This window comes from Ovis aries, chromosome 12 (genome assembly GCF_016772045.2).
Source record: "Ovis aries strain OAR_USU_Benz2616 breed Rambouillet chromosome 12, ARS-UI_Ramb_v3.0, whole genome shotgun sequence".
NCBI lineage: Eukaryota > Metazoa > Chordata > Mammalia > Artiodactyla > Bovidae > Ovis > Ovis aries.
In genome coordinates, this window is record NC_056065.1 from 3,760,399 (window position 1) to 3,786,638 (window position 26,240).

At 40.6% G+C, this 26,240-nt stretch overlaps 1 pseudogene; it reads right to left on the reverse strand.

Annotated features, from left to right (window-relative positions):
• Positions 1-4,139: 4,139 nt before the first annotated feature.
• On the reverse strand, positions 4,140-25,196 carry LOC101112150 (14-3-3 protein zeta/delta-like; annotated as a pseudogene).
• Positions 25,197-26,240: the final 1,044 nt, after the last annotated feature.

Consider the following 26,240-nt stretch of genomic DNA (forward strand, 5'->3'; position numbering starts at 1 on the left):
GGAATCTAAAAACATGGTACAATGAACTTATTTACAAAACAGAAACTGACTCACAGACACAGAAAACAAACTTCTGGTTTCTGAAGAGGAAAGGGGAGGGAGGGGGCTACATTAGGAATTTGGGATTAACAAATATACAATTATATTAAAATAGATAACCAACAAGGACTTACTATAAAGTGGAGGGAACTATATTCAATATCTTGTAATAACCTGTAATGGAAAAGAATCTGAAAAAGTATCTACATATGTATAACTGAATCACTTGGCTGTACAGCTGAACTTAACACAATATTGTACATAAATTATACTTCAATGAAAAGCAAAAATGAGTAAGTATCATATATGGAGTCAGCAGTCCCTTGCTTCTTATAGATGGTTAATTAGATATGCCGATATTTTGCATATCTCTATAAACTGTTCACACTGCGGACTCTCAGTACTCTGTTTACTACAGGAAATAGAGTTATTAGTGTCTTCAGCATCTTTATTCTTATCAGAGAGTCAGTTCTAGAAATCGCAGAACCAGTTCAGAAAACTCATCCTTAAAATTCTGTTTTTCTAGAAAACACTTGATTTTAAAATCTGTATTAGGGTTGTCCAGAGAAACAGAACCAGAAAATGGAATTTTATCAGATATGCATACATAACATAGATGTATATGAGATTTATTATGGGGAATTGGCTGATGCACTTATGGAGGTTAAGTAGTCCCATGATTGGCCATCTGCAATTTAGAGATCCAGAAAAGTAAGTGGTATAATTCAGTCAGTCTGAAGGTCCAAGAACCAAGGAGCCAAAGATGTAAATCCCAATCTGAGGACAGGAGAAGAGATAAGAATTCCCATTTCAAGCAGTGAGTTGAAGGGAAAGGGATGATTTCCTCTTTCTTCACTTTTTATTATATTTAGGCCCTCAACAGATTGGATGATGCCACTCACATTAGGGAGGGCAGTCTGCTTAACTAAATTCATGGATTCATCTGGAGATAACTTCGGAGACATATCCAGAAATAATGTTTGATCTGGGCATTCTGCAGGCAAGCAGGTTAACACAAAAAATTAATCATCATGTGTTCTGTATACATAAAGTGCCAAATTCAGTGCTAGTAGTGCAGGCTCCATGCTCAGAGGTTGAGATTCCAGACTTGAAAAGTTAAGATTCAAGGCCTAGATGACTAGGTTCAATACCTGCTGGGCTGGATGACATTCAAGTTCTACCTGAATGCCACAGAAAGCCAGGTTATAGAGGGAATGATATTACACAGTTGAGCAATTTATGGTGGGTTTCCCTGATAGCTCAGTTGGTAAAGAATCCACCTACAATGCAGGAGACCCCAGTTTGATTCCTGGGTCGGGAAGATCCTCTGGAGAAGGGATAGGCTACCCACTCCAGTACTGGCCTGGAGAATTCCACAGACTGTATAGTCAGTCCATGGGGTCACAAAGAGTTGGATATGGCTGAGAGACTTTCACTTTTCACCTTAGTAATTTTTGGCATGCTTGAGAGGCCTCCTTCCATGTCCACATGGCCTGACGCAGAACATAGGAGCTTTGGTTCTATGTCTAGTGTGCCAGGTTACAGGCCTAGCAGGGCAGTTTTTATGTGTGCAGAAACAAACTTTAGGACTGAAATACCAGATTCCATGTCTGGAATTCCAGCCTCCAGACTTGTGTGGCCATGTTCCGTGTTTGGACATTGCAATTCATGCATGGAGTGCAAGGTTCCATATCATGCTTGGAGGCTGAGATTCCGCATATGGAATGCCAGGTTCTAGTTTTGTGAATGGAGAGTCAAATAACTGCTTTGAGATTTATGTTTCCACAGTCCAAAATTCAGGGTCTGTGTGTTTTGTTTTGTTTTGTTTTGTTTCACATTTTAGGCCTACTTACTCATTTAGAGAACCAAATTCTCCTTCTATAGATCAGTTCTTATGAATGTAAGACCTTGTATCCGTGTAACCTACCTAAAATTCTGGCTTCCATACTTGTCATGGAAGGTTCCAAGCCAGGGTGACTAAGTTCCATGCTCAGTGGGCCAGATGACTTGCCTCGAGGTTCAGGTTCTAACCTAGAAGGCCAGGCTCCAAGCTTGGAGAGAGTACTTTCACATAGGCCTCCACATATAAAAGTAGAGGTTCCAACCCCCGGAGTGCCCGATTTTACAACTAGAGTGGCAGGCTCACACCTGGAGAGAGTCTTCAGGGATGGAATTCAGAATCCACGTTGGAGGGCCAGGTTCCATGTTTGAAGGGCGCATTCTATACCAGGAGGGCAATTGTTCATGCTTAGATGTCTAGTTTTCATGCATAGAGGCCCAAGTTCCATGTCAGCAGGCTTGGGTCTTGCGGACGAACACAGTGTATGACTGGACAGGCAGACTTAACCTCTCAGTCGGTAAAGAATCTGCCTGCAATGCAGGAGACTTGGGTTCGATTCCTGGGTCAGGAAGATACCCTGGAGAAGGAAATAGTAACCTACTCCAGGATTCTTGCCTGGAGAATCCCACAGACAGAGGAGCCTGGCAGGCTACAGTCCATGGGATCACAAGAGTCAGACAATGACTTAGTGACTAAACTACCACCACCACCACCACACATAAATTAATACTTGCAATCCGAGATTTCATACACTGTTATGTTCCATGCTTTGGGGACTATTCCATGTTTAGAGATTGAGATTCCTTTCATGGAATATCCATTTTGGGATATTGTGATTCTGTACTTGGAATGCCAACTTCCATGCCATGCCTGGGTGACCAGGTTCCATGTCTTAGGCAGCCAACTTCTACGACTGAAACACTGGACTTAATGTCTGGAGTGCCAGATTCCACACTTATAAAGCCACGTTCTGTACTGGAAGACTGAGATTCTACCTATTGTGTGCTATTACACTTCTATACTTTTCAGGAATAGAGTTCTATGTGGGATACCAGGATCCATGTTTGCAGGGCCAGGATCCATCCTGGAAAGTGATATTCCATACATGGAGCACCAGCTTCCATGCTTGGATATTGGGACCCACATACATTGTATTTTATGCCTGGAGAAGCAGGATTCACACCTGGAGAGATATTCCATGTTTGGAGAGTTTAATCCCATAGTTGGAAAGCCATGTTCCATGTTTGAAGGGACATATTTTTTTCCATTCGTAAAACTTTTATTCCACTTACATGAACTTAATACACATGTTCTTAGTAATTATGCTTGGATTGTTCACGAAAATCTCACAAGACATTAAAAAAGCTGGCCATCGTCTCAAGTTATTTCCCTGTTAACTATTTTTATAGCACATGCATGTTAGGCAAGTATTAAAAAAAATCCGCAAAAGCAAAAAAAAAAAATCTTAAAAAGATAGTTAAATACATGGGGTTTTTTTTGTTTTGTTTCATTGCTGCACTTGATATCCATGAAGTAACAGATATCAAGCAATTTACTTTTACTCCATCTTTGCTTATACATTTCTTCTTAGGTTGCTGATATATTTAAATGAAAATAAAGAGTGTAGCAAAAATAATGAAAGCAAATAGCAGGTAATTCTACAAATAATGGAACGTGAACCGTTTCTGCCCTTATGCAGAGTAAACTGGGTCACAACCAAAGGAACACTTCTGTAGCTGTAGTCGACGGTGTGCGCACTGAAACTGAGCATTCCACACATAATACATAGTTTAACGTGCAATATCCATGGGATATCCACTTCTACTATAGCCTTGTGAGTGCTCCAAACCTAAAAGTACCCACAATTATATCTGTGACTGGAACCAATTAGCCCTTCTGTTCTCCACCAGGACAAACCAATATATAGGCAGTTTTCTTTGCTTAGACATGGCAGCAGTTTTAACACTGGCCCTTGTGAAGCCACAATGTACCAAAAGTACTGTGCCAAATATTTATGACTTGTATAAAAATTCTACATCCCCATATCGACCACTTCAAGATGAAAACAGGTAACTCTCCCTAAATGTTAACTGGCTCTATTCCCTTAATATTAAACATAAAAAATCACATGGGAAGTTCATATAGAGGTAGCATAAACCTGTCATAAATCATAAGCAAAAAACTATTTGTGGGACAGCACAGATGACAAATGGTCCACTGTGTAAATTTCAGAATGAGGCAGACAGTGTTAGAAGTCCGGTTATTTTCCCCCTCCTTCTCCTGCTTCAGCTTTGTCTCCTTGGGTATCCGATCTCCACCATGTCAAGTTGTCTCCCAGTAGCTGCACTATTAGCGTGCCATCTTTGTATGACTCTTCACTGAATGCACCAAGTTCAGCAATGGCTTCACCAAATGCTCTCTTTGCCAGAAAGCAGACTTTCTCAGGAAGTTGAAAATCTCATCATACAAAACAGAAAAGTTAAGGGCCAGACCCAATCTGATAGGATGTGTTGGTTGCATTTTCTTTTAGCTGATTTCAAAGCTTCTCGGTATGCTTGCCGTGACTGATTCACAATCCCTTTCTTGTCATCACCAGCAGCAACCTCAACCAAGGAACGGTAGTAGTCTTGTTTTATTTTCAAACAGAAGACTTTGCTCTCTGCTTGTGAAGCACTGTGGATCAAGAACTCTTCCAATAAAAACAAACATAAACAAATGGGACCTAATTAAATGGCAACCCACTCCAGTACTCTTGCCTGGAAAATCCCAAGGACGGAGGAGCCTGGTAGGCTACAGTCCATGGGGTCGCAAAGAGTCGGACATGACTGAGGAACTTCACTAAATTTAAGAGCTTTTGCACAATGAAGGAAACTATAAGCAAGGTGAAAAAACAGTCCTGAGAATGGGAGAAAATAATAGCAAACAAAACAACTGACAAAGAATTAATCTCCAAAATATACAAGCAGCTCACGCAGCTCAATACCAGAAAAACAACCCAATCAAAAAGTGGGCAAAAGACCTAAACAGACATTTATCCAAAGAGAACATACAGATGCTGATAAACACATGAAAAGATGCTCAACATCACTCATGAGAGAAATGCAAATCAAAACCACAATGTGGTTATCACCCCACATTGGGCAGAATGGCCGTCATCAAAAAAAATCTATAAATAAGAAATGCTAGAGAAGGTGTGGAGAAAAGGAACCCTCTTACACTGTTGCTGGAAATGCAAACTGGTCCAGCTGCTATGGAGAACAGTGTAGACATTTCTTTAAAAACCGGGAATAGAACTGCCATACAACCCAACAATCACACTGCTGGGCGTACACCCCAAGGAAACCAGAATTGAAAGAGACACATGAACCCCAGTGTTCACTGCAGCGCTATATACAATATCTAGGACATGGAAGCAACCTAGATGTCCATCCGCAGATGAATGCATAAGAAAGCTGTAGCACATATACACAATGGAAGATCACTCAGCTATAAAAAGAAACACATTTGAGTCAGTTCTAATGAGGTGAATGAACCTGGAGCCTATTACAAAGTGAAGTAAGTCAGAAAGAGAAAAACAAATACTGTATATTAACGCATATGTATCAGAGAAGGCAATGGCACCCCACTCCAGTACTCTATGCCTGGAAAATCCCATGGACAGAGGAGACTGGTGGGCTGCAGTCCATGGGGTCACTAAGAGTTGGGCACGACTGAGTGACTTCACTTTCACTTTCACTTTCATGCATTGGAGAAGGAAATGGCAACTCACTCCAGTGTTCTTGTCTGGAGAATGCCAGGGACGGGGGAGCCTAATGCGCTGCCGTCTATGGGTCTATGGGGTCGCACAGAGTCGGACACAACTGAAGCGACTTAGCAGCAGCAGCAGCTACTCCTATATGTGTATATGGAATTTAGAAAGATGGTACCGATGATCCTACAGGCAGGGCAGCAAAGGAGACACAGATGTAAAGGACAGACTCGGACTCCGTGGGGAAAGGCGAGGGTGGGATAATTTGAGAGAAAAGCATTGAAACACATGTAAAATAGATCACCCATGCAAGTTCAATGCATGAGGCAGGGCACACAAAGTTAGTGCTCTGGGACAAACCAGAGGGATAGGGTGGGGAGGGAGACGGGAGGGGAGTTCAGGATGGTGGGGACAGATGTATGCCTGTGGCACATTCACGTTGATATATGGCAAAACCATCACAATATTGTAAAGTAATTATCCTCCAATTAAAATAAATTAATTTTTAAAAAGAACTCTTCCAAAAGTAACAGTACATCATTGCAGATGTGTCTCAGCTTGGTCTCTATTTTCTCTCTGTATTCTCGAGTCATCTTCTGTTTTTTTCTCAGCACCTTCCATCTTTTGCTCAGTACTTGAGAGGACCCTCCAAGATGACCTATGGGCTCCTACAACAGTTTTACAAGCAACCAAGAGAAGACTCCTCTCCTCATTGGCTAATTTGGCTCCTGGCTCAGTTGCAGACTTCATGCAGGCTGCCATATCATCACATCGCTCAGCCTGCTCGGCCAGTTTGGCCTTCTGTACCAGATTATTTTTATCCACGACAGGATATTCTGTGTCTGAAGTGGGTGGCGGCAGATGGGCAGGACTTTGACGGGACCTATTGTATACCTGCTTTATAGGTTTTCGTGCTTAGAGAACAAAGTTCTATGCTGGGAGATCTGAGTCCCTTCCCGGTTCAGTGTAATATCATGTAGAGGATCAGATTATATGCTTGGGAAGGTAAAATTGGACCTAAATCAGATTATATGCTTGGAGAGGTAATACTAGACCTGAAAAAACCTAAATCAATGCTTGAAAGTCCATATTTCATATAGGAGTGTCAAGTTCTATGCTTGGAGATTGAGATTCCATACGTGGATTTTCTGTTTCTAACCTTGGAGAACAGGTTCCATGTCTTACATTTTTAAGAGAATCAACTTCTCATCTCCTAAATTCTAAAAATACTCTTTCTTAAAATTAATCTGCCTTGTAGCATGTCTGAAGTCAAGGTGTTACAATGGCTCACTTTTCTACTTCCTATTTCAGAATTGCTATCCTCCATTTTATTAAAAATGAATGAATGAAAAAATGAATGGTGAACACTCTTACTGAACTTAATTGTAGTGCCTTGTCCTGGGGTGAAATAACCTCCAGGGTAGTGATGGGCAATTCAACATTTTGTAGTTAGGGAAGCCTTCTTTAGACAAGGTAATGTAAACCTACATTGGGCTTGTGTTTCTTTTTCTATCTTATCCATATTTCTGATAAGGGTGAATTATAGACTGTGTGGATCACAACATTCTGTGGAAAATTCTTAAAGAGATGGGAATACCAGATCACTTTTCCTGCTTCCTGAGAAATCTGTATGCAAGTCAAGAAGCAACAGTTAGAACTGGACATGGAACAATGGACTGATTCCAAATTGGAAAAAGAGTATGTCAAAGCTGTATACTGTCAACCTGCTTATTTAACTTATATGGACAGTACATCATGCAAAATGCCAAGCTTGAAGCACAGGCTCGAATCAAGATTGCTGGGAGAAATATCAATAACCTCAGATACACAGATGACAACACCCATATGGCAGAAAGTGAAGAAGAACTAATGAGCCTCTTGATGAAAGTGAAAGAGGAAAGTGAAAAACCTGGCTTAAAACTCAACATTCACAAAACTAAGATCATGGCAACTGTTCCCATTACTTCATGACGAATAGGTGGAGAAACAATGGAAACAGTGACAGACTTTATTTTCTTGGCCTCCAAAATCACTGCAGATGGTGACTGAAGCCATGAAATTAAAAGACACTTGCTCCTTGGAAGAAAAGCTATGACCAACCTAGGCAGCATATTAAAAAGCAGAGACATTACTTTGCCAACAGAGGTCTGTCTAGTCAAAGCTATGGTTTTTTCAGTAGTCATGTATGGACGTGAGTGTTGGACTATAAAGAAAGCTGAGCACCAAAGAACTGATGCTTTGGAACTGTGGTGTTTGAGAAGACTCAAGAGTCCCTTGGACTGCATGGAGATCCAACCAGTCCATCCTAAAGGAAATCAGTTCTGAATATTCATTGGAAGGACTGATGCTGAAGCTGAAATTCCAATACTTTGGCCACCTGATACAAAGAGCTGACTCACTGGAAGAAACCCTGATGCTGGGAACGATTGAAAGTAGGAGGAGAAAGGGGATGATAGAGGATGAGATGGTTGGATGGCATCACTGACGCAATAGACATGAGTTTGAGTAGGCTCTGGGTGTTGGTGATGGAAAGGGAAGCCTGGCGTGCTGCAGTCCATGCAAAGAGTTGGACACAACTGAGTGACTGAACTGAACTGAACTGATAGTATAGCAATAAAGTGTGTTGGGATGTCCTAAATTCACGTATATTGTGGAGGGAAGTGCCAGGAGTGACAATTTTGTTCGATGAACTTATATCTTGCATCTCCTAGTTACTGTCGAAGAAAGTTATTATTATAAAAGAGTTCTGTGAGATCAAAGCAGAAAGGATCAAAATATTGAGCTTAGCAGAGCCATTTTATCTAAGCAACAAACTCATGGCAAAGCAAGACTGTGCCTTATTCACCCACCCTCCTTCCCCCTCTCCTTTCTTTCCTCCACCCCTTCTTCTCTTCCTTCCTTTCCTTCATCTATATTCTTATGCAGTTTAGCATTAAGGCATCAAGATTTGTAAAATTTATGTTGGAGAACAGCAGTGTACTACCAAATTTCACTTGCATTTATCCATATATCAGTTGAGAATTTTGCATTATTTCAAAGAGATGAGAAATCCCATGTTTATTTCCAACAGATCAACATTAGACCTTCGTTAGGAAAATATATTGAAAGCAAGTAGAGGCACTTCCATATTTCCTTAAATATTCATTCAAACTTGTAGAAGAAACACTCCATTCATTTTGGCCAAAAGATTATTGATATCATAAACTTATATTTAGTTTTTACTGGGGTGTAATCTCCTGCTGTTCCTCATTAACCACTATTTCAGCTTTCTATAAAGCTGCTTTATAGAAAGCAGCTTTACCTGCTTACCTGCTTCCTGAGAAATCGGCATGCAAGTCAAGAAGCAACAGTTAGAACTGGACATGGAACAACGGACTGGTTCCAAATTGGAAAAAGAGTATGTCAAGGCTGTATACTGTCAACCTGCTTATTTAACTTATATGGAGAGTACATCAGAGTATTTCAGGTAGTCATTTGTATTATGTACTTACTAGATTTATATTAACTTAATGGAGATATATTGTGAACCCACCTGTAAATAATGCACTTAAAATCATGATTACTATGTCTTTTGTAAGCATCACACTTACTCGTAGCTCAGTCCCTTCTTTTCCTTTTGCTGTTTATTCCCACAAGGTAGATTAACCTGCATGGAGCATTTACTTACATAGAAGAAAATGTTCCTAAAATGTAATTAGTATGTAATGACCTGAAGACGTTAGAAAACCAACTTTATTAAATTAATTTTGTTGCTGTTGTTCAGTTCTGTCCAACACTTTGCAACCCCATGGACTGCAGCTTGCCAGGCTTCCCTGGCCTTCACCATCCCCCAGAGCTTGCTCAAACTCATGAGTCAGTGATGCCATCCAACCATCTCATCCTCTGTCACCCCCTTTCCTCCTGCCTTCAATCTTTCCCAGCATCAGGGTCTTTTCAAATGAGTCAGTTCTCATCATGTGGCCAAAGTATTGGAGCTTCAGCGTCAGCATCAGTTTTTCCGATGAATATTCAGGATTGATGTCCTTTAGGATGGACTGGTTGGATCTCCTTGCAGTCCAAAGGACTCTCAAGAGTCTTCTCCAACACCGCAGTTCAAAAGCATCAGTTCTTCGGTGCTCAGCCTTCTTTATAGTCCAACACTCACATCCATACATGACTACTGGAAAAACCATAGTGTTGACTAGACGGACCTTGGTCAGCAAAGTAACGTCTCTGCTTTTAAAATTTATTTTGGAAGTACATAAATTAAAATCCTTAAAGATCATTATTTAAAGGATATTACTAGGATATTTGCATAACCTCAAGAAGAGACAAGCAGCAAACCAAGTTTAGAATCGGGGTAGCCAGAACCAATCCAGATGTCTCTGTCACTGGACAGGCTGAAAGCTGGGTGGGAACACTGCGCCAAGCCCCCGTCTCTACTTGGTCTAGAAGCTGGATGTCTCTCTGCCACCATCTGAATGAGTTCTACCGCAGCCTCATCTTTCGGACAGTGTCATCCACACTGAAATCATGTGTAAGGACACTGATGGGAGGAGCCTGGGCCATAGCCTCACCCTCTGGCTTCAAGGGAAGCTGTGAAAATGTGGCCTTTTTCAAAAGGCAGTCTCACTAGATGGAAGAGCTGCCCACTGCAGTGAGTGTTCAGAGCATCTAGATGGCTAAAAGGAGTGAGAAGTGCTGCCACACAATGTCAGGCAGTAATGACATGATTTTTAAATGCAAATATTTTGTTTAAATCACCATGTGATCAAGGATTGCATTATAATGTTCATTTCACTATAATCTTCTTTATAACACAATTTCCTGCTTTTCCCCATTAACAAACAATGCAGGCTTCTTGATTTACTTTACATTAATTGAATGAGAAGGAAAGATTCGTTAACAAGTACATCTTTAAAAGACATGTCTGTGTGTTGGTGTGGGGTTTGCATTCTAAAGTGGACACTGAACATCTCTAACGTAGACATTGAACTTCAAGGCTTGATGTGTTATTCTTTCATTTTGCTTCTGAGAAATGGATTTACTTTAATAGAATTCCTTTTCAAAAAAATTTTTATTGAAGTACAGTTGATTTACCATGTTGTATTAATTTCAGGTGTGCAAAAAAGTGATTCAATTATATATATATACATATATATTGTTTTCAGATTCTTTTCCATTATAGGTATTATAATATATTTAATATAGTTCCCTATGCTATATTTTTAAATAAGCTCATATGCATCATTTTTTAGATTCCACATATAAGTTTTATCATATCTTGTCTTTCTTTGGCTTACTGATAATCTCTGCTACTGCTAAGTTGCTTCAGTCATGTCTGACTCTGTGCGACCCCATAGACGGCAGCCCACCAGGCTCCCCCGTCCCTGGGATTCTCCAGGCAAGAGCACTGGAGTGGGGTACCATTTCTTTCTCCAATGCAGGAAAGTGAAAAGTGAAAGAGAAGTCGCTCAGTCGTGCCCGACCCTTAGCATAGACTGCAGCCTCCCAGGCTCCTCCATCCATGGGATTTTCCAGGCAAGAGTACTGCGTGGGGTGCCATTGCCTTCTCCACCTGATAATCTCTAGGTCCATCCACGTGGCTGCAAATGGCGTTAGTGCCTTCTTTTAATGGCTGAGTAATATTCCATCGTGCATATATGCCACATGTTCTTTTTCTTCTCATATGTTGGTGTACATTTAGGTTGCTTCCATGTCTTGGCTGTTGTAAAGAGTACTATGACCATTGGGATTCATGTATCTTTTCATATTAGAATTTTCATCTTTTCTGGATATATGCTGAGGAGCTGGATTGCTGGATCATACAGTAACTCTGTTTTTATTTTGTTAAGGAACTTTCATACTATCCTCCATAGCAGAGAATAGTATATACAGCAATTTAAATTCCCACGAACAGTGTATGAGGGTTCCCTTTTCTCTATACATTTATCATTACTAGACTTTTTGATGATGGCCATCTCAACCAGTATGAAGTGATACCTCACTGTAGTTTTGATTTGCATTTCTCTAACAAGATTGCTGGGAGAAATATCAATAACCTCAGATATGCAGATGACACCACCCTTATGGCAGAAAGTGAAGAGGAACTCAAAAGCCTCTTGATGAAAGGGAAAGAGGAGAGTGAAAAAGTTGGCTTAAAGCTCAACATTCAGAAAACGAAGATCATGGCATCTGGTCCCATCACTTCATGGGAAATAGATGTGGAAACAGTGGAAACAGTGTCAGACTTTGTTTTGGGGGCTCCAAAATCACTGCAGATGGTGATTGTAGCCATGAAATTAAAAGATGCTTACTCCTTGGAAGGAAAGTTATGACCAATCTAGATAGTATATTCAAAAGCAGAGACGTTATTTTGCCGACTAAGGTCTGTCCAGTCAAGGCTATGGTTTTTCCAGTAGTCATGTATGGATGTGAGAGTTGGACTGTGAAGAAGGCTGAGCGCCGAAGAATTGATGCTTTTGAGCTGTGGTGTTGGAGAAGACTCTTGCGAGTCCCTTGGACTAAAAGGAGATCCAACCAGTCCATTCTGAAGGTGATCAGCCCTGGGATTTCTTTGGAAGGAATGATGCTAAAGCTGAAACTCCAGTACTTTGGCCACCTCATGTGAAGAGTTGACTCATTGGAAAAGACTTTGATGCTGGGAAGGATTGAGGGCAGGAGGAGAAGGGGACGACAGGGGATGAGATGGCTGGATGGCATCACTGACTCAATGGACGTGAGTCTGAGTGAACTCTGGGAGATGGTGATGGACAGGGAGGCCTGGCATGCTGCGGTTCATGGGGTCGCAAAGAGTCAGACACGACTGAGCGACTGAACTGAACTGAACTGAACAATTAGTAGAAGGCAATGGCACCCCACTCGAGTACTCTTGCCTGGAAAATCCTATGAACAGAGGAGTCTGGTGGGCTGCCATCTCTGGGGTCGCACAGAGTCAGACATGACTGAAGTGACTTAGCAGCAGCAGCAGCAGCAGCAGCAACAGTTAGTGATGTTAAGCATATTTTCATGTGCCTGTTTGCCATCTATATGTCTTCTTTGGAGAAATGCTTATTTAGGTCCCTATTTTTAAATTGTTTATTTAATTTTTTTTAATTTACTAATTTATTTTTGGCTACATTTGGCCTTTGTTGCTGTGCGTGGGTTTTCTCTACTTGCAGAGAGCAGGGGCCACTTCTTGTTGCGGTGCCCGGGCCTCTCGTTGCGGTGGCCTCTCCTGTTACAGGACACGGGCTCTGGAGCGTGGACTTCAGCAGTTGTGGTGCATGGCCTTAGTTGTCCTGTGGCATGCGAAATCTTCCTGGGCCAAGGATTGAACCCATGTCCCCCGCATTTGGTAGGCAGATTCTTAACGACTGAACCACCAGGGAAGTCCTGAGTTGCCTGTTTTCTGATGTTGAGCCACTTTCACAAAATTTTAAAAAGTGAAGTAGATGCCAATCCCACTTTAAGGATGGAAGCCCTTGTGAAAACATGATGTCAGGCATCATGAGACACTAGTTTAGGAAACATTGTTTTACTCTTCTCTGGGAAGGACTTGAATCTCAACTTCCTGTGGCTTCCTGAGTCAGCTTCTGATACAATCACAACTGGACTGAAAATGGCTGCACAGACTTGCCCTGCTGCCAGTTCAGGTGGTCAACCACCTGCTACCTTGTCTGAGCCTGCTTGCTGTTGAAATCATATTACATGCTTGAACTGATCAATGACTATAGGTCAGGGCCATTTTAAGTGACTGCCTTCCAGTCTTCCAAAACAAAACATAAAACTGACCCAAACCAAGAAATCAGAGGACTCTTCAGAGCAGGAAATCCATATTGCCTCTAGAACACCCGCAGTGTGGAACTGGGACCCTAGATATCTGTGATGCAGGGCCAAGGGTAAATGGGTTCAGGTGGACCCTATAACAGCCTATTCTGTTTGGCTTTTCATTTACTGGGAATGAAGACTCTCTATACCCACAGTTTGCTGAAAAGCACTTACAAATAGCAACCTGAAACCTTTTATCTCATTTAGAAACAAAACAGTTAGAACCTTATCTTTACTTAATGCATATGGTGTTCCGGTTGTAACCAGTGACATTTTAATTTAAAAAATGACAGCAGCTTTTGCTTTTAAGTAACCTATAAAATGGAGATGAGGGAACAGATTAAATGCTAAACTCAGGACCTAATCCCTTAGCAGCCTGTACAAGTCAGAAGTGAAGGCTCCTGCTTTTGAACAGATACCTGTTTGGAGTGATGAAGGAGCCTACCTTACCTATCACCTCTCCTGAAAAAAGTCCCCAACCCAGGGCAGCCAGTGCCTGCGATGTGAATCGTGCCTAGGGAGGCTGAGAGAGAATCACTAGCTTCACTTACTAGGTCATGCACCCAGTGTGGCCATCTGCCATGTGGTGGGACATGGTCCCTTGTGTCCCTATTACACCCTAAGTCTGCTGCATTCAGAGCCCATCAACAACTCCAAGACACGCAAGGGGTATCCTTCCTTCTTCCCCTTCTAGTGGTGTAGCTGAGGAGATTGGAAGGCATCAAATAATTGTTCCTCTGAAATTTTGCACTTGACTGGACTCTCAGGCCAGAAGAGATGCCAGTCATGTTTTAATGGTCGCCCTCCTCCACTCAGGTCTTGGACTCCTTTGAGGATTCAATGAAAACTCTGAACACCCTCAGCTAAAACAATCACATGGATGCAATACACATACCATTTTCATGTGCTATTACAAGCCTGTGAAGCTCATCTACAGACCTCAGTTCTTATCTAAATCCTTTCTAAACTGTTCTCCATAGTGCTGCCAGGGTAAACTCGAAAAAAAAAAAAATGTGGAATTCTAAGTACATTCAGGAAAAACTCCAAGTTCCCTAGCATGGTGCTAACCCCCTTTACACACTTCTCACATCCTCTTGACCCACTGTTTTACTCCAGCGATTGCTGCAGCGACTAGCTGTGTGCAAACATGACCCAATCCCAGCCCTCCTCGACTATCCCTTCCTTTCTTCTGTCCTAGGTCTTCTCCACAAATGTTGTGTGGACCTCTGTGGGAACCTGCCCAACTACACTGTGCATGTGAGGGGGGAAGCGTGAAAGAATTATTACCCCCTGAGACAGCAACTCTTGTCCAGTGAGGGCCAGGAACTGGTGCATAAACATCCTCTCTTTCATCTCTCAGGCAGACAACTCTGATTTTTTGTGGGATCAAGGCTTTCAGGGGCGATCAGCTCCACACATGTCCTTGGATTAGTTTTCCCTCCTTCCTTGTTTCACCTTCTAGTTTTCTCACTCCAGTTCCTTGGGAATTTCATCACAAGGTGGACTTTTTGAACACCAGTCCTTCTCTAGGCTCTGCTCTTGGGAAAAACCAGGCCTGAAGATGGCATAAAAGGTCCTGCATGCCTTTCAAATCTCATCCTCTGCAGCTCCAACCAGCACACAGGGACAGTGGACTGCCCCATCCTGTTGAGCTGAGACTCAGCTGAAACAAGCTGACGCTTCTCCTTGGGATGACATCTTCTCTGTCCTTCAAGTTAGAGCTTGTCACCTTTTTCAGGAAAATGTCCATAAAAACTTCTCCCCAATTTGTGTTACCTGCCCTTCCCCTAGGTCCCCTAATCCCAAGATTCCCTATTCATGGCACTTATCAGATCATGTCGTGATTACCCATCTGCCCATCTGCTTCCCTTATTGGACTGAGAGCTTCTGGAGGCAGAGCCAGTGGGTTTTCTCTGTTTATCCATCTCAAGCCTAGGACTGTCTGGAACTAAAAACTAGAACTGATTAATTATTTGTTCTGTCAATGCTGTCTCTTTTCCAGACCATGTTTCGTAAAACAATTCAAGAAGTCACTTGAACTGATTAATGGCACCCCACGCCAGTACTCTTGCCTGGAAAATCCCATGGATGGAGGAGCCTGGTAGGCTGCAGTCCATGGGGTCACTAAGAGTCGGACACAGCTTAGCAACTTCTCTTTCACTTTTCACTTTCATGCATTGGAGAAGGAAATGGCAACCCACTCCAGTGTTCTTACCTGGAGAATCCCAAGGATGGGGGAGCCTGGTGGGCTGCTGTCTCTGGGGTCGCACAGAGTTGGACACAACTGAAGCGACTTAGCAGCAGCAGCAGCAATTATTTATTGACAGACTGAAAAAACGATGTATGAGATTTCTGAGATGAGCCTGGAGCAGGCAATATTGATCACATCTGGGCCCAAATGAAGCCAAGAGGAAAGTGCAGGTAGATGACATGCCTCTGGGGCCTGCAGAGATAGGACCTAGTCTGCAGGGTTAGTATGCAGGACAGGCCTCTTTTACAGAACAGCTGGTAAAATCCTGGTCTGGATACTTTCCCCTAATGGGCCTCCTGGGACTTTGCCTGCCCTGCTGTGGGAAGCTGATCTCAAAGACAGAATCTGTCAATGCTGTCTCTTTTCCAGACCATGTTTCGTAAAACAATTTAAGAAGTCACTTCTTCAGGTTTTACTTAACAGGATCCCTTTCAGAAGCCACATTTGAAAGTTTGCAGAGGTGTAGGACATTTGGCTTATTTACCACTTATTTGCTGATGACTTTGGGCAAGTTCCCTGAACGCTCTGGGCTTCAGTGTTCCCACATGCATGTAAGCCAAATGTTGCAGGGCCTCCCATGCCCAGGGGCACCAGTGAGGCCATATTAACCTCAGTGCTAGATCATGTTGACCACCTGGCCTCAAGCCACACAGCTGCAGAGTCTTAGACTGTCTCATCTCCCCTGTCATTTCCCAGGATGGCTGAAAGTCTCTTCCATGTGCTCATCTTCTGTTGACAAGCTATTCAGGGAGGATCCATGGCCCCTGCCACTGCTGACATACCTGAGGTCTGATTTATTTGGCAAAAAGTTTACGTGTTACTTTTCTATTGACAAAGCTTCAGTGTATCACCCTTATGATGCATTTTCAAGAGAACAGAACTATTAGGTAGAGAACATAAAAACTGAGACATAAAGAAGAGGCTAAATAGCAGGATATCTGAAGCAAAAGAATGGATCAGTGAGCTAGCTGGAAGAGACAATGGTGGAAATAACTGCTGAAGAGAAGAATAAAGTAAAAAGAATGAAAAGAACTAAAGATAGTCTCAGAGACCTCTGGGAAATATTAAATGCACTCAAATTATAGCGGTCCCAGAAAAGAAGAGAAAAATAAAGGCTATGAGAAAATTTTGAAGAGATTATAGTTGAAAATATCCCCAACAGGGAAAGGAAATAGTCAATCAAGTCCAAGAAGTGCCAAGAGTCCCATATAGTATAAACCCAAGGAAAAACATGCCAAGACAGATACTAATCAAATTAACAAGGATTAAACACAAAGAAAGAATAATAAAAGCAGCAAGGGAAAAGCAACAAGTAACATACAAGGGAAACCCCATATGTTTAACAGCTGATCTTTCAGCAGAAATTCTGCAGGCCAGACGGGAGACGCAGGATATATTTGAAAGGGAATAATCTTCAACCAAGATTACTCTACCCAGCAATCTCTGAATGAGATTTCATTCAGAACTGATGGAGAAATCAAGAGCTTTACAGACAAGCAAAAGTTAAGAGAATTTAGTACCACCAAACCAGTTTACAACAAATGTTAAAGGGACTGACGTAGTCAAGAAATACAAGACAAGAAAAAGATCTACAAAACCAAACCCCAAACAATTAAAAATAAATGGCAATAGGAATATATATATATATATATATATACACCAATAATTGCTTTAAATGTATATGGATTAAATGCTCCAACTAAAAGACACAGGCTAGCTGAATAAATACAAAAACAGGACCCTTGTAGATGCTGTCTACAAGGAACCCATTTCATACCCTAAAAACACATATAGACTGAAAGTGAGAGGATGGAAAAATATATTTCATGCAAATGGAAATGAAAAGAAAGCTGGAGTAGCAATCCTCATATCAGACAAAATAGACCTTAAAGAATATTACAAGAGATAAGGAAGGACACTATGTAATGATCAAGGAATCAATCCAAGAGGAAGACATAGCAATTGTAAATATCCATGCATACAACACAGGAGCACCTCAGTACATAAAACAAACACTAACAGATACAACATAAGAGAAGGACAAATTGAGAGTGACACAATAATAGTAGGAGACTTTAAACCCCATTTATACCAATGGACAGATCACAAAACAGGAAATTAATAAGGAAACACAAGTCTTAAATGGCACATCAGATCAGATGGATCTCATTGATATCTTCAGGACATTCCATCCAAATTGCAGATGAATACACCTTCTCATGTACACACAGAACATTCTCCAGGATAGACCACATCTTGGGTCACAAATCAAATCTCAGTAAATTTAACAAAATTGAAATCATGTCAAGCATCTTTTCTGACTGTAACACTATGAAACTAGATATCAATTACAAGAAAAAAAACTGTAGAAAACACAAAAGCATGGAGATTAAACATTACTTTTCTAAATAATGAACAGGTAACTGAAGAAATCAAAAGGGAAATCACAAAATTCCTAGAAACAAACGACAATGAAAATACAATTCAAAACATATGGGATGCAGCAAAAGCAGTTCTAAGAGGGAAGTTTATAGCAATACAATCCTTCCTCAAGAAACAAGAAAAACATAGAATAGACAACCTAACTTCACATCTAAAACAACTGAAAGAAGAACAAAACCCCCAAAATTAGCAGAAGGAAAGAAATCATAAATGTCAGAGCAGAAATAAACACAAAAGAAATGAAAGAAACAGTAGTAAAGATTAATAAAACTAAAAGCTGGTTCTATGAGAGGTAAACAAAATAGGCAAACATTTAGCCTGACTCATCAAGAAAAAAAGAGAGATGTATCAAATCAACAAAATTAGAAACAAAAAAGGAGAGGTTACAACAGACAATGCAGAAATACAAAGGATTGCAAGATACTATTATGAGCAACTATATGGCAATAAAATGGATAACCTGGAAGAAATGGACAGATTCTTGGAAAAGTTCAATCTTCCAAGACTGAACCAGGAATAAACAGAAATTAAGAACAACCCAATGACAACCACTGAAATTGAAACTCAAAAATCTCCCAAAAAACAAAAGCCAGGACCAGACAGCGTCACAGGAGAATTCTATCAAATATTTAGAGAAGAGCTAATGCCTATCCTCCTAAAACTCTTTCAAAAAAATTACAGAGGAAGGAGCACTTCCAAACTCATTCTATGAGGCCACCATCACTCTGATGTCAAAACCAGACCAAGACAACACACAGAAAAGAAAATTACAGGCCAATATCACTGATGAACCTAGATGCAAAAATCCTCAACAAAATTCTAGCAAACAGGATTCAGCAGCACATCAAAAAGCTCACACACCGTGATCAAGTTGAGTTTATTCCAGAGATCAATATATGCAAATCAATCAATGTGATACTTGATTGATCAATCAATGTAATACCATATTAACAAATTGTGATCAATCAATGTGATACCATATTAACAAACTGAAAGATAAAAACCATATGATAATCTCAATAGATGCTGAAAAAGCCTTTGACAAAATTCGGCACCCATTTATGATTAAAACTCTTCAAAAAATAGGCATAGAAGGAGTCTACCTCAACATACTAAAGACTGTATATGATAAGCCCACAGCAAACACTATTCTCAATGGTGAAAAACTGAAAGAATTCCCTCTAAGATCAGGAACAAGACAAGGGTGTCCACTCTCACCACTATTATTCAACATATTTTTGGAAGTCCTAGCTATGGCAATCAGAAAAGAAAAAGAAATAAAAGGAATCCAGATTGGAAAAGAAGAAGTAAAGCTCTCACTCTTTGCAGATGACATGATACTATACATAGAAAATCCTAAAGATACTATCAGAAAATTACTAGAACTAATCAGTGAATTTAGCAAAGTTGCAGGATATAAAATCAATACACAGAAATCACTTGTATTCCTATATACTAGCAATGAAAAATCAGAAAGAGAAATTAAGGAATCAATTCCATTCATCATTGCAACAAAAAGAATTAAATACCTAGGGATAAACCTACCTAAGGAGACCAGAGAATTGCATACTGAAAATTATAAGACACTGATGAAAGAAATCAAAGACAACATAAATAGATGGAGAGATATTCCATGTTCTTGGATGGGAAGAATCATTATTGTGAAAATGACTATACTACCAAATGCAATCTACAGATTCAATGCAATCCCTATCAAACTACCAAAGGCATTTGTTACAGAACTAGAACCAAAAATTTCATATTTCATATGAAAACACAAAAGATCCCTAATAGCCAAAGCAGTCTTGAGAAAGAAAAATGGAGCTGGAGGAATCAACCTTCCTGGCTTCAGCTTATACTACAAGGCTACAGTCATCAAGACAGTATGGTACTGGCACAAAAACAGAAATGTAGACCAATGGAACAAGATAGAAAGCCCAGAAATAAACCCATGCACCTATGGGCATCTTATTTTTGACAAAGAGGCAAGAATATAAAAATGGGACAAAGAACTTCTTCAATAAATGGTGCTGTGAAAATTCAACAGCTACATGTAAAAGAATGAAATTAGAACACTTTCTAACACCATACACAAAGATAAACTCAAAATGGATTAAAGACCTAAATGTAAGACCAGAAACTATAAATCTCTTAGAAGAAAACATAGAACACTCAATGACATAAATCAAACCAAGATCCTCTATGACCCACTTACTAGAGTAATAGAAATAGAAACAAAAATAAACAAGTGGGACCTGATTAAACTTAAAAGCTTTTTCACAGCAAAGGAAACAAGGTGAAAAGACAATCCTCAGAATGGGAGAAAATAATAGCAAAGGAAACAACTGACAGAGGATTAATTTCAAAATATATAAGCAGCTCATACAACTCAATACCAGAAAAGCAAACAACCCAATCAAAAAGTGGGGAAAAGACCTAAACAGACATCTCTCCAAAGAAGACATACAGATGGCTAACAAACACATGAAAAGATACTCAACATCACTCTTTACTAGAGAAATGCAAATCAAAACTACAATGAGATATCACCTCACAACAGTCAGAATGGCCAACATCAAAAAGTCTACAAACATTAAATGCTAGAGAGGGTGTGGAGAAAAGGGAACTCTCTTGCACTGTTGGTGGGAATGTAAATTGATACAGCCACTCTGGAAGACGATATGGAGATTTCGTATAAGACTAGGAATAAAACCACCATATGACCCAGCAATCTCACTCCTTACCCTGAGGAAACCAAAACTGAAAAAGACACACGTATCCCATTGTTCATTGTAGCACTATTTACAATAGCTAGAACACGGAAGCAACCTACATGTCCGTTGACAGATGATGGATAAAGAAGTTGTGGTACATATACGCAATGCAATGTTACTCAGCCATAATAAGAATGCATTTGAGTCAGTTCAGGTGAGATGGATGAACCTAGAGCCTATTGTATAGAGTGAAGTAAGTCAGAAAAATAAAGATAATTATCGTATACTAACACATATAGATGGAATCTAGAAAGATGGTACCAATGAGTTTATTTGCAGGGCAGCAGTGGAGAAACAGACATAGAGATAGACTTATGGACACTGCAGGTGGGGAGGCGAGGTGGGAGAGGGTGAACTGTATGGAGAGAGTAACAGGGAAACTTACATGGCCATATGTAAAATAGAGAGCCAACGGGAATTTGCTATATGGCTCAGGAAACTCAAACAGGGGCTCTGTATCAACCTAGAGGGGTGGGATGGGAGGGAGATGGGAGGGAGGTTTAAGAGGGAGGGGATGTGTGTATACCTATGGCTGATTTATGTTGAAGTTTGACACAAAACAATAAAATTCGGTAAAGCAATTATCCCTCAATTTAAAAATAAGTAAATTTTTTTAAAATAAAAATTCTGCAAACAAAAAAAAAGCCTAAACATATAAAAAGCTCAGCAAATTTAGATTAAAAAAAACCTCGTTTCCATAGTTGTTTCTGGCTTTAAGGACAGCAGGTGGCAGCAGAATCAAGCTTTTTCATAGCAAGAAGCTTCTGGAGCTTCAGATGGTTTTCAAAGGAGAGAAGTAGCTTTTACCAAAAACCTTCAATCTAAAAATCTAAACTCTAATCTGAATTGCCACAATTTCTTTAATGTATGTTTACACTTTATTTCAAATTACTTTAAAAATAAACTATGTTTCAGTTCAGTTCAGTAGCTCAGTCGTGTCCAACTCTTTGAGACCCCATGAATCACAGCACGCCAGGCCTCTCTGTCCATCACCAACTCTCGGAGTTCACTCAGACTCACATCCATCGAGTCAGTGATGCCATCCACCCATCTCATCCTCTGTTGTCCCCTTCTCCTCCTGCCCCCAATCCCTCCCAGCATCAGAGTCTTTTCCAATGAGTCAACTCTTCTCATGAGGTGGCCAAAGTACTAGAGTTTCAGCTTTAGCATCATTCCTTCCAAAGAAATCCCAGAACTGATCTCCTTTAGGATGGACCGGTTGGATCTCCTTGCAGTCCAAGGGACTCTCAAGAGCCTTCTCCAACACCACAGTTCAAAAGCATCAATTCTTCAGCATTCAGCTTTCTTTACAGTCCAACTCTCACATCCATACGTGACCACAGGAAAAACCATAGCCTTGACTAGATGGACCTTTGTTGGCAAAGTAATGTCTCACTTTTCAATATGCTATCTAGGTTGGTCATAAATTTCCTTCCAAGGAGTAAGCGTCTTTTAATTTAATGGCTGTTTTTGGAGCTTCCAAAAATAAAGTCTGACACTGTTTCCACTGTTTCTCCATTTATTTCCCATGAAGTGATGGGACCGGATGCCATGATCTTCATTTTCTGAATGTTGAGCTTAAAGCCAACTTTTTCACTCTTCTCTTTCACTTTCGTCAAGAGTCTTTTTAGTTCTTCTTCACTTTCTGCCATAAGGGTGGTGTCATCTGCATATCTGAGGTTATTGATATTTCTCCTGGCAATCTTGATTCCAGCTTGTGCTTCTTCCAACCCAGCATTTCTGATGATATGCTCTGCATAGAAGTTAAATAAGCAGGGTGACAATATACAGCCTTGACATACTCCTTTTCCTATTTGGAACCAGTCTATTGTTCCATGTCAAGTTCTAACTGTTGCTTCCTGACCTGCATATAGGTTTCTCAAGAGGCAGGTCAGGTGGTCTGGTATTCCCATCTCTTTCAGAATTTTCTGCAGTTTATTCTGATCCACACAGTCAAAGGCTTTGGCATAGTCAATAAAGCAGAAATAGATGTTTTTCTGGAACTCTCTTGCTTTTTCGATGATCCAGCGGATGTTGGCAATTTGATCTCTGGCTCCTCTGCCTTTTCTAAAACCAGCTTGAACATCAGGAAGTTCACAGTTCATGTATTGCTGAAGCCTGGCTTGGAGAATGTTGAGCATTACTTTACTAGCGTGTGAGATGAGTGCAATTGTGCGGTAGTTTGAGCATTCTTTGGCATTGCCTTTCTTTGGGATTGGAATGAAAACGGACCTTTTCCAGTCCTGTGGCCACTGCTGAGTTTTCCAAATACGCTGACATATTGAGTGCAGCACTTTCACAGCATCATCTTTCAGGATTTGAAACTACTCCCCTGGAATTCCATCACCTCCACTAGCTTTGTTCGTAGTGATGCTTTCTAAGGCCCACTTGACTTCACATTCCAGGATGTCTGGCTCTAGGTGAGTGATCATAGCATTGTGATATTCTTGGTCATGAAGATCTTTTTTGTACAGTTCTTCTATGTATTCTTACCACCTCTTCTTAAAATCTTCTGCTTCTATTAGGTCCATACCATTTCTGTCCTTTATCGAGCCCATCTTTGCATGAAATTTTTCTTTGGTATCTCTAATTTTCTTGAAGAGATCTCTAGTCTTTCCCATTCTGTTCTTTTCCTCTATTTCCTTGCATTGATTGCTGAGGAAGGCTTTCTTATCTCTTCTTGCTATTCTTTGGAACTCTGCATTCAGATGCTAATATCTTTCCTTTTCTCCTTTGCTTTTTGCTTCTCTTCTTTTCACAGCTATTTGTAAGGCCTCCTCAGACAGCCATTTTGCTTTTTTGCGTTTCTTTTCCATGGGGATGGTCTTGATCCCTGCCTCCTGTACAATGTCACGAACCTCTGTCCATAGTTCATCAGGCACTCTATCTATCAGATCTAGGCCCTTAAATCTATTTCTCACTTCCACTGTGAGAAATCATAAGGGATTTGATTTAGGTCATACCTGAATGGTCTAGCAGTTTTTCCTATTTTCTTCAATTTGAGTCTGTATTTGGTAATAAGGAGTTCATGATCTGAGCCGCAGTCAGCTCCCGGTCTTGTTTTTGTTGACCGTATAGAGCTTTTCCATCTTTGCCTACAAATAATATAATCAGTCTGATTTCGGTGTTGACCATCTGGTGATGTCCATGTGTAGAGTCTTCTCTTGTGTTGTTGGAAGAGGGTGTTTGCTATGACCAGTGCATTTTCTTGGCAAAACTCTATTAGTCTTTGCCCTGCTTCATTCCATATTCCAAGGCTTAGCACATTTTAATTTTAAAAATAAATAAATAAATAATAAAAATCTAAGCTCAGCAGGAGAACAAAAACAAGCAGAATGAGAAGCCAGTGTCATCAGCCTGGGCTACTAAAGACCCAAATGTCATCCTTTGCTGCCATCCTTGTCCTTCCAAGGAATTCCGAGATTTCTGTGGACCATGGCCTGGAAATGAAGCTGGAATCTGTCTCTCCTTGAGTAGGATTCCTGTCCTGATGGTGCCCTTGTTGGTTCTCCAGGAAACAGGCTCTCTTCAGGGTTGGGCTCCCTGAAGAGGTCAATCTAAATTCAGAACAAATTTATGCATGAAAAAGGGTTTCTTTGTTGTTGTTTTTTTTTAAGAAATATTGCATGTAATAAAAAGAAATGCAGGGCTGCTATGTGCTGTAACACAGATGAACCTCCAAAGCATCACGCTAAGTAAGTGAAAGAAGGCAGTCACGAATGTATGATACCATTTATAGGAAATGCACAGAATAGGCAAATCAAGAGACAGAAAATAGATTAGTGGTTGTCTAAGGCTGGGGAGGTGGTGATTGTGGAGTGGCTTCTAAAGAATACAAGGCTTCTTTTGGGGGTGATGAAACTGTTCTAAAATTAGATTCTGGTGACAGTTGCATAGCTCTAGAAATACACTAAAATCTAGTGAACTGTGTACTTTAAATGGGTGAACTTTATTATATGTAAAGTTATCTCAAAGCTGTTTAAAAAAGAGAGAAAAGGGAAAGTATACTTTGATCACTAATATATTTCAAGTGAAAATAAATCTCAAATAACTATTCAAGGAGAGAAACAGAGACAGATGCAGGCAGGGAAAAGAAGAGCCTCTGCAGCTGCCACAGAAAAGAATTGGAGGCTGGTTAGAGATAGGACTCTGGCTCATTGGGGAATTTTACTTTTCATTTAGACGCTGGTGTAATGATGGTACAATATGCTTCCTGCTTGGGCAAAACACTTTCAGTTCCTAAGGACTACAAATACTTACCTTAAAGAGCGACTGGATGCTGGGGGTGGCCATCTCGCTGTTTTAGAGGATGGAGCTCTCCCTGGAAAGAAGACAGAATACAGCAGTAGACACAGCAAATCTCTGAAGTCACACAGGCCTGCTTTCAAATCCTAGATCCTCCTTGTGTTAGCTTTGAGGCATTCGCTCCTTGTTTATATCCACATCTTGAGGTTGAATAGGAATGACTTAGCGCAAAATATGAAAACGCCTAGCCTGTAATAAACATGGAACTTACGTTGTTTGCCTAGAATGTCCGGCCTTCTCAGCAAGAAGACACTATCTTGCAGCTAAGCTGTGTCATGCTCTCCTGTTGCTCTCATGGCTTAGGACTCTGAAGGTCCTCTCTCCTGAGCCCCAATCACGACCCCCCCAGTTCGTTTTCCATAAACAACCTCATTATCACTTTTTGCAGCAATGGCAATTCCCTGAGGATGGAAAATTAGTTGAGGAATCTGAGTAGAAGGGAACCCCTGTCCCTGACGACATAGAGCACAGGATCAGTCGATAACACATGTCCATAATACAAGCCTGGACGCCAGTGCTGCCCGCCCAGAACAATAGCGCTTGTATTGGAGAGTTTGAGGTGTTATTATCAGAAGCACTTCTAGAAACTATAGAATATTACTATGAAATGTTAACACCTGAATCAATATTGTACTTAAAATCCATGCTTATTTTCAACTCCGTAGTCATCCCAGTAGCTGTGGGGGAAACTATACTCTGTTCATAGTGTAACAGATGAGAAAATGGGCTAAGGAGCCAGACTGCCTTGTTTCCAAGCTTGTGAAACCAGGCTAACTACTTATCCTCCTGGTACTTGTTTCCTCACATATCAATTGAGGGAATAATAGGACCCATTTTATAAGGTTATATAAGGATTCTGTGTGTTGATGTAGTATACTTAGAACTGTGCTTGACACATGGTAAGCACTCAATAAATCCGTTACAAATAAGCAAGTGTTTATTGAATATAGTTGTGGCTTAGTATGTGACACTGTTTTGTGTTGGGAATACTAATGTCAAAGAAACACAATGAGTCCTGCCTTCACGGAGTCT